This window comes from Nerophis ophidion, linkage group LG12 (assembly GCF_033978795.1).
Source record: "Nerophis ophidion isolate RoL-2023_Sa linkage group LG12, RoL_Noph_v1.0, whole genome shotgun sequence".
NCBI classification, from domain to species: domain Eukaryota; kingdom Metazoa; phylum Chordata; class Actinopteri; order Syngnathiformes; family Syngnathidae; genus Nerophis; species Nerophis ophidion.
The window spans coordinates 5,187,268-5,200,579 of NC_084622.1; the positions used below are offsets into that span (position 1 = coordinate 5,187,268).

Here is a 13,312-nt window from a genome sequence, read left to right on the forward strand (position 1 = left end):
GACACAGGCGGTGCCTCCACGGCTAAACACAGTGTGTATTGGGCCTGTGCGTGGAGGGTGCGCATGCTTGTTGCCACGGGGAAAAGACAGGTCATGAGGCAGCAAGTACTTCTGCCTCAAGGTAGGGGGTAATATTTTGTCAACTTGCAGTTCAATGCCTCAGCAGTACTCTGACTCGCCACACTGGGAGAAGTGGGGGCGCTCAAGCTAGCAGACACAGGTCTCTCCAATTTTTTCTTTTATTTTATTTTTAAACTGTATTTTAAACGAACATGGCATTTTTATTAGAGCAAGCCAGCGTTTGTGGATGATTTTTGTCAGATGCAAAAATATTGTTTAATTTGTTGGAATGAAATTGAATTAAATGAATGTTTCCGCCAATATGGAGGATTATATGTTGCGATCTGTGACTCAGATCTTCACATGTTTATTTTTCCATCTTTGTTTCATTCTCTTCTGACCCACTTACTTCCTGTTTAGTCCGTTACCATGGTTACACATTGATTTCACCTGCTCCTCGTTTTCTACACACCTGGTTCTCCTTGATTTCTCCCTATATAAGCTTTCCTCTTTTCTTTGTTCAGTCTCGGATCCTAAATTTGCCCACGCGCAACACTGACGACTCTCCTGGATTCTTGCATACTCGGGGACACACAACTGCAGCCATGCGACATCCCAACAGTATCATCGAGCCAGAAGAAAGTGTCCTCGCGAGAATCCCTGTCGGCAATCCTCAGCCGACGTTCTGGACCGCACAATTCCTGGAGGACTTGAAGGCCAGGTTTGTGCGGTCCCAGCCTACAGACGCGGACCCTCTCCCCGCGGCAACGCCACCGGCTTCGGCTCTCCGACCGGCGCGTCCCCCGCCGCCATCTTTCCTCTCGGCTCGACGGCTGACTACGGCTCTCCGACCAGCACGTCCGCCACTTCCTGCATGCCTCGCGGCTCCCGCGGCAACGCTACCGGCTACGGCTCACCGACCGGCGCGTCCTCCGCCGCCATCCTTCCTCTCGGCAACGCTGCCGGCTACGTCTCACCGACCGGCGCGCCCACCTCCTCCTTCACGTCTCGCGGCTCTTGCGGCTCCGTCGCCTACTGCGGCTCTCCGACCGGCACGTCCGCCGCCGCCATCCTTCCCGTCGTCTGCTGAGCTGCTTCTCCCTGCTCCTACGCAGCTTCCAGCGGCTGCTCCCCGGCTGCTCTTTCTGCCAGCTCCCGCTCTCTTTTTTGGATCGCCGAGAGCTCCAGTGGAGCCCACAGTGAGGTCACTTTTGTCCTCCTGCTGGGACTCGGCGCGGGACGTGTCTTCGTCCCTCTTCCTGGCCTCCTCCCGCCCGTCCCTGGTTTTCGCACCGGGGGACGCCGACGAGCAGGCATGTCTTCCCGCAAGTGTGGACGGTTTCTGGCAGCCGCCTAGTGGAGGGGGGCCCACAATACACTGCGGTGCAGCCAGGCACACACTGCTGTCATCTTCGCAAGCGTCTCCTTCCACGGAGACATCTACGTGCCTGGCGGGCTTTCGCACAGCCCCAACGCCGGCTCCACGCCTAGCCCCTACGCCGGCTCCACGCCTAGCCCCTACGCCGGCTCCACGCCTAGCCCCTACGCCGGCTCCACGCCGAGCCCCTACGCCGGCTCCACGCCGAGCCCCAACGCCGGCTCCACGCCGAGCCCCAACGCCGGCTCCACGCCGAGCCCCAACGCCGGCTCCACGCCGAGCTCCAGTACCAGCTCCACGCCGCCAAGCGCCGGTACCAGCTCCACGCCGCCAAGCGCCGGTACCAGCTCCGCGCCGCCAAGCACCGCCGACGACGGGGCTGGAGCCCACACCAGCGTCGACGACGGGGCTGGAGCCCACACCAGCGTCGACGACGGGGCTGGAACCTTCACCTATGTCGACAGGGCTGGAGCCCACTCCAGTGCCAGCTCCTCGACAAGCGCCGGTACCAGCTCCACGCCGCCAAGCACTGCCGACGAAGAAGCTGGAGCCCACACCGGCGCCGACGATGAGGCTGGAGCTCACACCAGTCACGACTCCTGCGGCTCCCAGGCCGCCTCCGGCGGCTCCCAGGCCGCCTCCGACGACTCCGGCGGCTCCCAGGCCGCCTCCGACGACTCCGGCGGCTCCCAGGCCGCCTCCGACGACTCCGGCGGCTCCCAGGCCGCCTCCGACGACTCCGGCGGCTCCCAGGCCGCCTCCGACGACTCCTGCGGCTGCAGCACCCGCATCATCCTCGCCAGCTGCACTCGGGCCTGCTTTGGCTGCAGTCCCCGCACCCTCGTCTGCTGCTTCCAAGCCTGCTGGGATTTCGGTGCTGAGGCGTCGTCCACCACGTCGACCACGGGCGTGGCCTCTGCGAGGTCATCCTCCTCGCCAGACACTCCCTCCTCCATGTCGGCCACGGATGTGGCCGTGCCCGGGTCGTCCGCCTCGCCGGGCACCTCATCCTGCGAGGCGGCCACTAATGTGGCCTTTTCGAGGTCGCCCGCCAAAACTTGTTCGGCAGCAGCGTTCCACCCGCCGCCGCCACATGATGTGTCCTCGGTGGATTCGGGGACATGCGATCTGGCGACCCTCCACCGTGGCCTCCCTCCGCCCTCCCTTCGTTTGTGGACTTTCTGGTTTTGGGGAGGGGGTTCAAGTTCTTATTTGTTTTTGTTTTCTTTGAGACATCTGGAATCTGTCTTTTTGGGGGGGGGAATACTGTTGCGATCTGTGACTCAGATCTTCACATGTTTATTTTTCCATCTTTGTTTCATTCTCTTCTGACCCACTTACTTCCTGTTTAGTCCGTTACCATGGTTACACATTGATTTCACCTGCTCCTCGTTTTCTACACACCTGGTTCTCCTTGATTTCTCCCTATATAAGCTTTCCTCTTTTCTTTGTTCAGTCTCGGATCCTAAATTTGCCCACGCGCAACACTGACGACTCTCCTGGATTCTTGCATACTCGGGGACACACAACTGCAGCCATGCGACATCCCAACATTATATACTGTATCCAAGATGAAATACTTCTCTAAACTGGACTTTAAGACAAAATGAATGCGATCATACAAAGGATAGCTATTGCTGCTTCAGATACAAATACAGAAAGGTCATATACACTTGCAATACTTGATTTATTTTGTTAAAAGCAAATTGGACCAAAAAGTATTTAATAACAACTTTATCAAATAGTTTTTGGACCCAATTATCATATCATAATATCACTATGATAACGTTTTTATGAAAGCGAATAACTCCCTTTTTTTCCCTGTAACTCTAATGTGCAACCTAAATCAACAATGACTAGAGCTGCACGTATGAATTTAAGTTTCAAAAAAAAAAAGAAGAAAAAGCACCCTCTCCCTCATCACGTGACGAGGGAGTTTCCACGCCGCCAACTCCACCCGTGCCCTGCCTGTCTGTCGGACCGTCGGCTCCACAGGTATATTAATAAAACATAGCTGCTTACTGTTCTTTTTAGCATACCGGTATTCAATAGCTTGGACCATAAATCCTACTGAATAGCTCTTAATCTTCTTCCCTTTATGCGATTTCAAATTACCAGTATTGAAATCAGCCTCCTGCATTTTATAAATGATGACAGGGGAAGTGTCACTCGTGACGTCACCAGTTTGACCCAGCGGTAATACTAAGCATGCGCTAATTATTTTGCGAAGCGAGTTTGACCCGGCAGTAATTCAAGGCAGGCGCATACTATATGTCCTGCGGCAATTCAAAGAAATACGGTATATCATTAAAGGCCTACTGAAATGAGATTTTCTTATTTAAACGGGGATAGCAGGTCCATTCTATGTGTCATACTTGATCATTTTGCGATATTGCCATATTTTTGCTGAAAGGATTTTGTATGATGACGTCACCCGTTTGAGGGCTCCTCACGTTGTTTTTAATGGGAGCCTCCAACAAAAACTGCTATTCGGATCGAGAAAACGACAATTTCTCCATTAATTTGAGCAAGGATGTAAGATTCGTGTTTGAGGATATTGATAGCGACGGACTAGAAAAAACAAAAAAAAAGTTAAAAAAAAAAAAACCGTGATTGCTTTGGGACGGATTCCGATGTTTTTAGACACATTTACTAGGATAATTCCGCGAAACCCTTATCTTTCTATTGTGTTGCTAGTGGTTTACTGAGTTAAATAGTACCTGATAGTCGGAAGGGTGTCTCCACGGGTGTGTTGACGCACAGTGTCTCAGGGGAGTCGATGGCAGCTATGGACGACACAAGCTCAGCTTTTCTCCGGTAAGAAGTGACTTTTTAACCACAATTTTCTCACCGAAACCTGCTGGTTGAGATTCCGTCTTGATTCACGTTCGCTTGACAGCGCTCTGATCCATAGTCACCTCCAGGAATTTTAAACAAGGAATCACTGTGTGTTTGTGTGGCTAAAGGTTAAAGCTTCCCAACTCCATTTTTCTACTGTGACTTCTCCAATATTAATTGAACAAATTGCAAAAGATTCAGCAACACAGATTTCCAAAATACTTTGTAATTATGCCGTTTAAGCAGACGACTTTTAGCTGTGTGTGTGTGCAACGCTCATACTTCCTAAAAACCCGTGACGTCTTGCATACACGTCATCATTAAACGACGTTTCCAGGACGAAACTCCCGGGAAATTTTAACTTGTAATTTAGTTAACTAAAAAGGCTGTTTTGGCATGTGTTGCAATGTTAATATTTCATCATTGATGTATAAACTATGAGACTGCGTGGTGGGTAGTAGTGGGTTTCAGTAGGCCTTTAATGTTGTAAATACAAATCTTCATATATCTAGAAAGGCTGGTCCTAAGGAGGTAGGCGTTTTTCGGAGTGTGTGTGTGTGTGTTTAGGTGTTTATTTGTGATATTTTGCTGCGTAGTACACTCTTAACACACCACTGTCAGCTCTCATGAGTCTTGCACTGCTCTGATGTTTATCAAGGATCACACACACGCCCTCGCACTTACACACACACACACACACACACACACACACACACACACACACACACACACACACACGCACACAAACAGGCACACACACACACACAAACACACGTACACTTGTACAAAAACATGCATGTTTATGCTAAAATGATTCCCTGAACCATGCAGCCCTTGCCTCGTCTTTGACAAACTTTGCCTATTAGAGCAAAGGACATGCTTCCTTCTTTGTAAATTACAACAACCGGGGGAAAAAAAATGTTCCTTTTTTTCCATTGTCACAAAGTCATCCATTTATGTCTATTGGTCATTTGGCGGATTTCATAGTTAAAACCATTAGAAATCCATTTCAAGTGAGTCATGGCAGATGTTCCGCATGCATGAAAAGCATGAGATCCATCGCCATGGTGATTCAGGTTGATTCTTGCGTATTTTTGTGACAAATATTGTAATTTTCCATTTCCAAAAAGTAGCAGGCTTGGACTGCACTGCCTAGGTCGCTATTTGTGGGGGTTGTGTTCCCCGACCATCTCGGAATGGCAAATTAACCCAATTGATTAAGAAACCCCAAAAATGACTATTTTTGACCCTGTAATAAACTTTGGACTATGATGTTGCATCAGGGCACCACCGCTCCTGCTAGCCCGCCGGTGTCAAACTCAAGGCCCGGGGTCAAATCTGGCCCGCCACATTATTATTATGTGGACCGCGGAATAAAATGCTAAATCTTTTATTACTAAATATATTTGTTCTTCCCCTTTTGACATTAAAATTAGCATATTGTTTAAAATTCTGTCATGTCTTTGTGATCATGTTCTGTTTAGTTATGTTCTGTTTTGTTTTTGAATCCATCAGTCCCTGTTTTTGCGCACACTTGTTTGTTTTATCACAATTAGTTTTCACCTGTCATGTCACGCACCTGGTTTATTTTGACTTAGGCACCTGTTAATCACCGCAGCATTTAAGCCTGTAGTTGCCAGGCGGTCAGCCTGGCGACATCACCCTCTATCACCTCCTACACACCCATGTTATCCATGCCGACGATCCATGCTCTTTCTCGGTCCCAGTAAGATTTTCATGCCATAGTTTGTAAGTTTTGTTTTATGTTCATAGTTCTCCCATTGTGCGAGTTTTTGTTTTCATAGCCAAGTTTGTTCTCCGCCTTGTGCGCGCATTTTGTTTGTTCCTTTTTATAGTATAATTGAAAGATGTCTTTACCTTCACACCGTGTCCGCTCTAATCGCTTTGCACCATGGGAAAACCGTGTAACCCTAACTTATACAGTATATTTTGTATGAGACGTTTAAAAAAAATCAACTGGTTCTATATATACTTTGTTGTTCTGCAATATCAAGATATTCAAATAATACATGAGTGTGTCCAGTAAACAGGTCTTATGGCCTTATGGTCTTGATTGCTAATTGCACAAGTCTCTGTGGCGCATTCGGATAGCGTGTTTGGCTGTTAACCGAAAGGTTGGTGGTTGAAGCCCACCCAGGGGCGACTTGTTTCTTGACCTCAGGATTTAGTTTTAGACTGAGAACCACATGTTCAGACGTAAAACAAAAAAAAAAATCTAATTTGGGTTTGAATCAGGTCAAAGGCTAAAAGTCATGATTCACCATAACTCAATAGCTTTCTAGACCGAGGACCACCAGATAGCCCGTTAATCCCCAACTTATACAGTATATTTTGTGTGAAAGGTTTAAAAAAAAATTAACTGGTTCTATGTATACCTTGTTCTTCTGCAATACCAAGATATTCAAATAATATATGAGTTGGCCATGTGTGTCCACTAAACAGGCCTTATGGACTTATAGCCTTGAGTACAAAATGTATCAGTCTCTGTGGCGCAATCAGTTAGCGCGTTCGGCTGTTAACCGAAAGGTTGGTGGTTCAAGCCCACCCAGGGACGAATTGTTTCTTGACTGCAGGATTTAGTTTTCAGACTGAGAACCACAGGTTCAGACCTAAAACAAAAAAAATCAAACTTGGGGTGGAATCAGGTCAAAGGCTAAAAATCATGGTTTGCCATTACTCAATAGCTTTCTAGACCGAGGACCACCAGATAGACCGTTTACCCCTAACTTATACAGTATATTTTGTATGAAACGTTTGAAAAAAATCAACTGGTTCTATATATACCTTGTTCTTCTGCAATACCAGGATATTCAAATAATACATGAATTGGATATGTGTGTCCAGTAAACAAGACTTATGGCCTTATGGGCTTGACTGTCAATTGTACAAGTCTCTGTGGCGCAGTCGGTTTAGCGCATTCGGCTGTTAACTGAAAGGTTGGTGGTTCAAGCCTACCCAAAGACGACTTGTTCCTTGACTGCAGGATTTAGGTTTAGACTGAGAACATCAGGGTCAGACCTAAAACAAAAACAATAAAACTTGGGGTGGAAACCGGTCGAAGGCTAAAAATCATAGTTTGCCATAACTCAATAGGTTTCGAGACCAAGGACCACCAGGTAGACCGTTAACCCCTAAATTAAACAGTGTATCTTGTATGAAACGTTAAAAAAATAACATGAGTAGGTTACTGCCATTTATAAAGTACACTATATTGTAGTGGAAAAATTGCAGGTGGAATTTAAGTAAGAAATATATTCAACCAAACATTTCTCAGACCACCTGTTGTGGACTGATGGCCTATATGGCCAAGTAAACAAGTATCTGGGGCACAGTAGGTCAGAGCGTTCAGCTGTTAACTGTTGTACAAGTCTATGTGGCGCAATCGGTTAGCGCGTTCGGCTGTTAACCGAAAGGTTGGTGGTTCAATCCCACCCAGGGACGATTTGTTTCTTGAATGCAGGATTTAGTTTTTAGACTGAGAACCACAGATTCAGACATAAAACAAACAAAAAAAGTCAATCTTGGGGTGGAATCAGGTCAAAGGCTAAAAGTCATGGTTTGTCATAACTCAATAGCTTTCTAGACCGAGGACCAGCAGATAGACCGTGTAGCCCTAACCGTGTACCCCTAACTTATACTAATTGTACAAGTCTCTGTGGCGCAACCGGTTAGCGCATTCTGCTGTTAACTGAAAGGTTGGTGGTTCAAGCCCAGCCAGGGACGAATTGTTACTTGACCGCAGGATTTAGTTTTTAGACTGACAACCACAGGTTCAGACCTAAAACAAAAAAAAATCAAACTTGGGGTGGAATCAGGTCAAAGGCTAAAAATCATAGTTCACCATAACTCAATAGGTTTCAAGACCGAGGACCACCAGATAGACTGTTTACCCCTAACTTATACAGTATATTTTGTATGAAACATTTAAAAAAAATCAACTGGTTCTATATATACCTTGTTCTTCTGCAATACCAAGATATTCAAATAATACATGAGTTGGCTATGTGTGTCCAGTAAACAGGCCTTATGGACTTATAGCCTTGAGTACGAAATGTATCATTCTCTGTGGCGCAATCAGTTAGCGCGTTCGGCTGTTAACTGAAAGGTTGGTGGTTCAAGCCCACCCAGGGACGAATTGTTTCTTGACTGCAGGATTTATTTTTTAAACTGAGAACCACAGGTTCAGACCTAAAACAAAAAAAATCAAACTTGGGGTGGAATCAGGTCAAAGGCTAAAAATCATTGTTTGCCATTACTCAATAGCTTTCTAGACCGAGGACCACCAGATAGACCGTTTACCCCTAACTTATACAGTATATTTTGTATGAAACGTTTGAAAAAAATCAACTGGTTCTATATATACCTTGTTCTTCTGCAATACCAGGATATTCAAATAATACATGAATTGGGTATGTGTGTCCAGTAAACAAGACTTATGGCCTTATGGGCTTGACTGTCAATTGTACAAGTCTCTGTGGCGCAATCGGTTTAGCGCATTCGGCTGTTAACTGAAAGGTTGGTGGTTCAAGACCACCCAGAGACGACTTGTTACTTGACTGCAGGATTTAGTTTTAGACTGAGAACCACAGGTCCAGACATAAAATAAAAAAAAATCAAACTTGGGCTGGAATCAGGTCAAAGGCAAAAAATCATGGTTTGCCATAATTCAATAGCTTTCTAGACCGAAGACCACCAGATAGACCGTGAACCCCTAACTTATACAGTATATTTTGTATGAAACGCTTAAAAAAAATGAACTGGTTCTATATATACCTTGTTCTTCTGCAATACCAGGATATACAAATAATACATGAGTTGGCCATGTGTGTCCGGAAAACAAGACTTATGGCCTTATGGGCTCGACTGATATATGTAAAAGTCTCTGTGGCGCAATGAGTTAGTGTGTTTGGCTGTTGACCAAAAAATTGGTGGTTCAAGCCCACCCAGGGACAACTTGTTTCTTGACTACAAGTTTTAGGTTTGGACTGATAACCACAGGTTCAGTACTAAAACAAAAAAAAAAATCAAACTTAGGGTGGATATTTGAATAAATCTCTGTGGCGCTATTGGTTAGCGCGTTCGGCTGTTAATCGAAAAGATGGTGGTTTGAGCCCACCCAGGGAAAACTTGTTCCTTGACTGCAGGATTTAGGTGTAGACTGAGAACATCAGGGTCAGACCTAAAACAAAAAAAATAAAACTTGGGGTGGAAACTGGTTGAAGTTTTAAAAATCATAGTTCGCCATCAGTCAATAGGTTTCGAGACCAAGGACCACCAGGTAGACCGTTAACCCCTAAATTAAACAGTGTATCTTGTATGAAACGTTAAAAAAATAACATGAGTACGTTACTGTCATTTATAAAGTACACTACATTGTGTTGCCTCAATGTAGTGGAAAAATTGCAGGAGATTTTAAGTAAGAAATATATTCAACCAAACATTTCTCAGACCACCTGTCGTGGACTGATGGCCTATATGGCCAAGTAAACAAGTATCTGGGGCACAGTCGGTCAGAGCGTTCAGCTGTTAACTGAAAGGTTGGTGGTTCAAGCCCGCCCAAGGACTAGGTGTTTTTTTACTCCAGGACTTAGGTTTGGACTGAGAACCACAGGTTCGGGCCTAAAAAGAACGATGAAATTAAACTTGGGGTGGAATCACCACTAATCGGTCAAAGGCTTAAAATCATGAATCACCATAACTGAATAGCTTTCTGGACCGAGGACCACCAGATAGACCGTGAACCCCTAACTTATACAGTATATTTTGTATGAAACGTTTAAAAAAAATCAACTGGTTGGATATATACCTTGTTCTTCTGCAATACCAAGATATTCAAATAATACATGAGTTGGCCATGTGTGTCCGGTAAACAGGCCTTATGGTCTTACGGCCTTGAGTCCTAACAGTACAAGTCTCTGTGGCGCAATCGGTTAGCGCGTTCGGCTGTTAACTGAAAGGTTGGTGGTTCAATCCCACCCAGGGACGAGTTGTTTCTTGACTGCAGGATTTAGTTTTTAGACTGAGAACCACAGATTCACACATAAAACAAAAAAAAAAAATCAATCCTGGGGTGGAATCAGGTCAAAGGCTAAAAATCATGGTTTGCCATTACTCAATAGCTTTCTAGACCGAAGACCACCAGATAGACCGTGTACACCTAACTACTACAGTATATTTTGTATGAAACGTTTAAAAAAAATTCAAATTGTTTTTTATACACCTTGTTCTTCTGCAATACCAAGATATTCAAATAACATGGCTATGTGTGTCCAGTAAACAGGTCTTATGGCCTTCTGGGCTTGACTGTCAATTGTACAAGTCTCTGTGGCGCAATCGGTTAGCGCATTCGGCTGTTAACTGAAAGGTTGGTGGTTCAAGCCCACCCAGGGACGACTTGTTTCTTGACTGCAGGATTTAGTTATAGACTGAGAAACACATGTTCAGAGCTTAAACAAAAACAATTTGAACTTGGGGAGGAATCAGGTCAAAGGTTAAAAATCATGGTTTGCCATAATTTAATAGCTTTCTAGACCGAGGACCACCAGATAGACCGTGTATCCCTAACTTATACAGTATATTTTGTATGAAACATTTAAAAAAAAATCAACTGGTTCTCTATATACCTTGTTCTTCTGCAATACCAAGATATTCAAATAATACATGAGTTGGCCATGTGTGTCCGGTAAACAGGCCTTATGGGCTTATGGGCTTGACTGATATATGTACAAGTCTCTGTGGCGCAATCGGTTAGTGTGTTTGGCTGTTAACCAAAAAATTGGTGGTTCAAGCCCACACAGGGAAAACTTGTTCCTTGACTGCAGGATTTAGGTTTAGACGGAGAACATCAGGGTCAGACCTAAAACAAAAACAATAAAACTTGGGGTGGAAACCGGTCGAAGGCTAAAAATCATAGTTCGCCATAACTCAATAGGTTTCGAGACCAAGGACCACCAGGTAGACCGTTAACCCGTAAATTAAACAGTGTATCTTGTATGAAACGTTAAAAAAATAACATGAGTAGGTTACTGCCATTTATAAAGTACACTACATTGTGTTGCCTCAATGTAGTGGAAAAATTGCAGGTGGAATTTAAGTAAGAAATATATTCAACCGAACATTTCTCAGACCACCTGTTGTGGACTGATGGCCTATATGGCCAAGTAAACAAGTATCTGGAACACAGTCGGTCAGAGCGTTCAGCTGTTAACTGAAAGGTTGGTGGTTCAAGCCCACCCAGGGACGATTTGTTTCTTGACTGCAGGATTTAGTTTTTAGACTGAGAACCACAGATTCAGACATAAAACAAACAAAAAAAATCTATCTTGGGGTGGAATCAGGTCAAAGGCTAAAAATCATGGTTTGCCATAACTCAATAGCTTTCTAGACCGAGGACCAGCAGATAGACCGTGTACCCCTAACCGTGTACCCCTAACTTATACTATTTGTACAAGTCTCTGTGGCGCAATCGGTTAGCGCGCTCGGCTGTTAACCGAAAGGTTGGTGGTTCAAGCCCACCCAGGGAAGATTTGTTTCTTGACTGCAGGATTTAGTTTTTAGACTGAGAACCACAGATTCAGACATAAAACAAACAAAAAAAATCAATCTTGGGGTGGAATCAGGTCAAAGGCAAAAAATCATGGTTTGCCATAATTCAATAGCTTTCTAGACCGAGGACCACCAGATAGACAGTTTACCCCTAACTTATACAGTATATTTTCTATGAAACATTTAAAAAAAATCAACTGGTTCTATATACACCTTGTTCTTCTGCAGTACCAAGATATTCAAATAATACATGAGTTGGCTATGTGTGTCCGGTAAACAGGCCTTATGGCCTTATGGGCTTGACTGATATATGTACAAGTCTCTGTGGCGCAATCGGTTAGTGTGTTTGGCTGTTAACCAAAAAATTGGTGGTTCAAGCCCACACAGGGAAAACTTGTTCCTTGACTGCAGGATTTAGGTTTAGACGGAGAACATCAGGGTCAGACCTAAAACAAAAACAATAAAACTTGGGGAGGAAACCGGTCGAAGGCTAAAAATCATAGTTCGCCATCACTCAATAGGTTTCGAGACCAAGGACCACCAGGTAGACCGTTAACCCCTAAATTAAACAGTGTATCTTGTATGAAACGTTAAAAAAATAACATGAGTACGTTACTGTCATTTATAAAGTACACTACCTTGTGTTGCCTCAATGTAGTGGAAAAATTGCAGGAGATTTTAAGTAAGAAATATATTCAACCAAACATTTCTCAGACCACCTGTCGTGGACTGATGGCCTATATGGCCAAGTAAACAAGTACCTGGGGCAAAGTCGGTTAGAGCGTTCAGCTGTTAACTGTTGTGCAAGTCTCTGTGGCGCAATCGGTTAGCGCGTTCGGCTGTTAACCGAAAGGTTGGTGGTTCAAGCCCACCCAAGGACGACTTGTTTCTTGACTGCAGGATTTAGTTTTAGACTGAGAACCACATATTCAGACATAAAACAAACAAAAAAAATCAATCTTGGGGTGGAATCAGGTCAAAGGCTAAAAATTATGGTTTGCCATAACTCAATAGCTTTCTAGACCGAGGACCAGCAGATAGACCGTGTACCCCTAACCGTGTACCCCTAACTTACACCAATTGTACAAGTCTCTGTGGCGCAACCGGTTAGCGCATTCGGCTGTTAACTGAAAGGTTGGTGGTTCAAGCCCACCCAGGGATGAATTGTTACTTGACCGCAGGATTTAGTTTTTAGACTGAAAACCACAGGTTCAGACCTAAAACAAAAAAAGATCAAACTTGGGGTGGAATCAGGTCAAAGGCTAAAAATCATAGTTCACCATAACTCAATAGGTTTCGAGACCGAGGACCACCAGATAGACCGTTTACCCCTAACTTATACAGTATATTTTGTATGAAACATTTTAAAAAAATCAACTGGTTCTATATATACCTTGTTCTTCTGCAATACCAAGATATTCAAATAATACATGAGTTGGCCATGTGTGTGCAGTAAACAGGCCTTATGGA

General features: G+C 44.7%; 1 protein-coding gene and 11 non-coding genes across 13 annotated transcripts in view; 11 read left to right on the forward strand and 1 right to left on the reverse strand.

The window, feature by feature from the left end:
- The window catches only part of LOC133562905 (uncharacterized), a 205,273-nt gene that overhangs the window by 135,348 nt on the left and 56,613 nt on the right, over positions 1-13,312 (reverse strand). The window lies entirely within an intron of this gene.
- trnan-guu (transfer RNA asparagine (anticodon GUU)) lies at positions 6,778-6,851 on the forward strand. Its single transcript has one exon. It is a non-coding gene; the product is annotated as a tRNA-Asn (tRNA).
- On the forward strand, positions 7,187-7,261 carry trnan-guu (transfer RNA asparagine (anticodon GUU)). The gene has a single exon. It is a non-coding gene; the product is annotated as a tRNA-Asn (tRNA).
- On the forward strand, positions 7,665-7,738 carry trnan-guu (transfer RNA asparagine (anticodon GUU)). Its single transcript has one exon. It is a non-coding gene; the product is annotated as a tRNA-Asn (tRNA).
- trnan-guu (transfer RNA asparagine (anticodon GUU)) lies at positions 7,947-8,020 on the forward strand. Its single transcript has one exon. It is a non-coding gene; the product is annotated as a tRNA-Asn (tRNA).
- trnan-guu (transfer RNA asparagine (anticodon GUU)) lies at positions 8,357-8,430 on the forward strand. Its single transcript has one exon. It is a non-coding gene; the product is annotated as a tRNA-Asn (tRNA).
- On the forward strand, positions 8,766-8,840 carry trnan-guu (transfer RNA asparagine (anticodon GUU)). The gene has a single exon. It is a non-coding gene; the product is annotated as a tRNA-Asn (tRNA).
- Positions 10,209-10,282, forward strand: trnan-guu (transfer RNA asparagine (anticodon GUU)). The gene has a single exon. It is a non-coding gene; the product is annotated as a tRNA-Asn (tRNA).
- trnan-guu (transfer RNA asparagine (anticodon GUU)) lies at positions 10,616-10,689 on the forward strand. The gene has a single exon. It is a non-coding gene; the product is annotated as a tRNA-Asn (tRNA).
- On the forward strand, positions 11,748-11,821 carry trnan-guu (transfer RNA asparagine (anticodon GUU)). The gene has a single exon. It is a non-coding gene; the product is annotated as a tRNA-Asn (tRNA).
- trnan-guu (transfer RNA asparagine (anticodon GUU)) lies at positions 12,650-12,723 on the forward strand. The gene has a single exon. It is a non-coding gene; the product is annotated as a tRNA-Asn (tRNA).
- Positions 12,931-13,004, forward strand: trnan-guu (transfer RNA asparagine (anticodon GUU)). The gene has a single exon. It is a non-coding gene; the product is annotated as a tRNA-Asn (tRNA).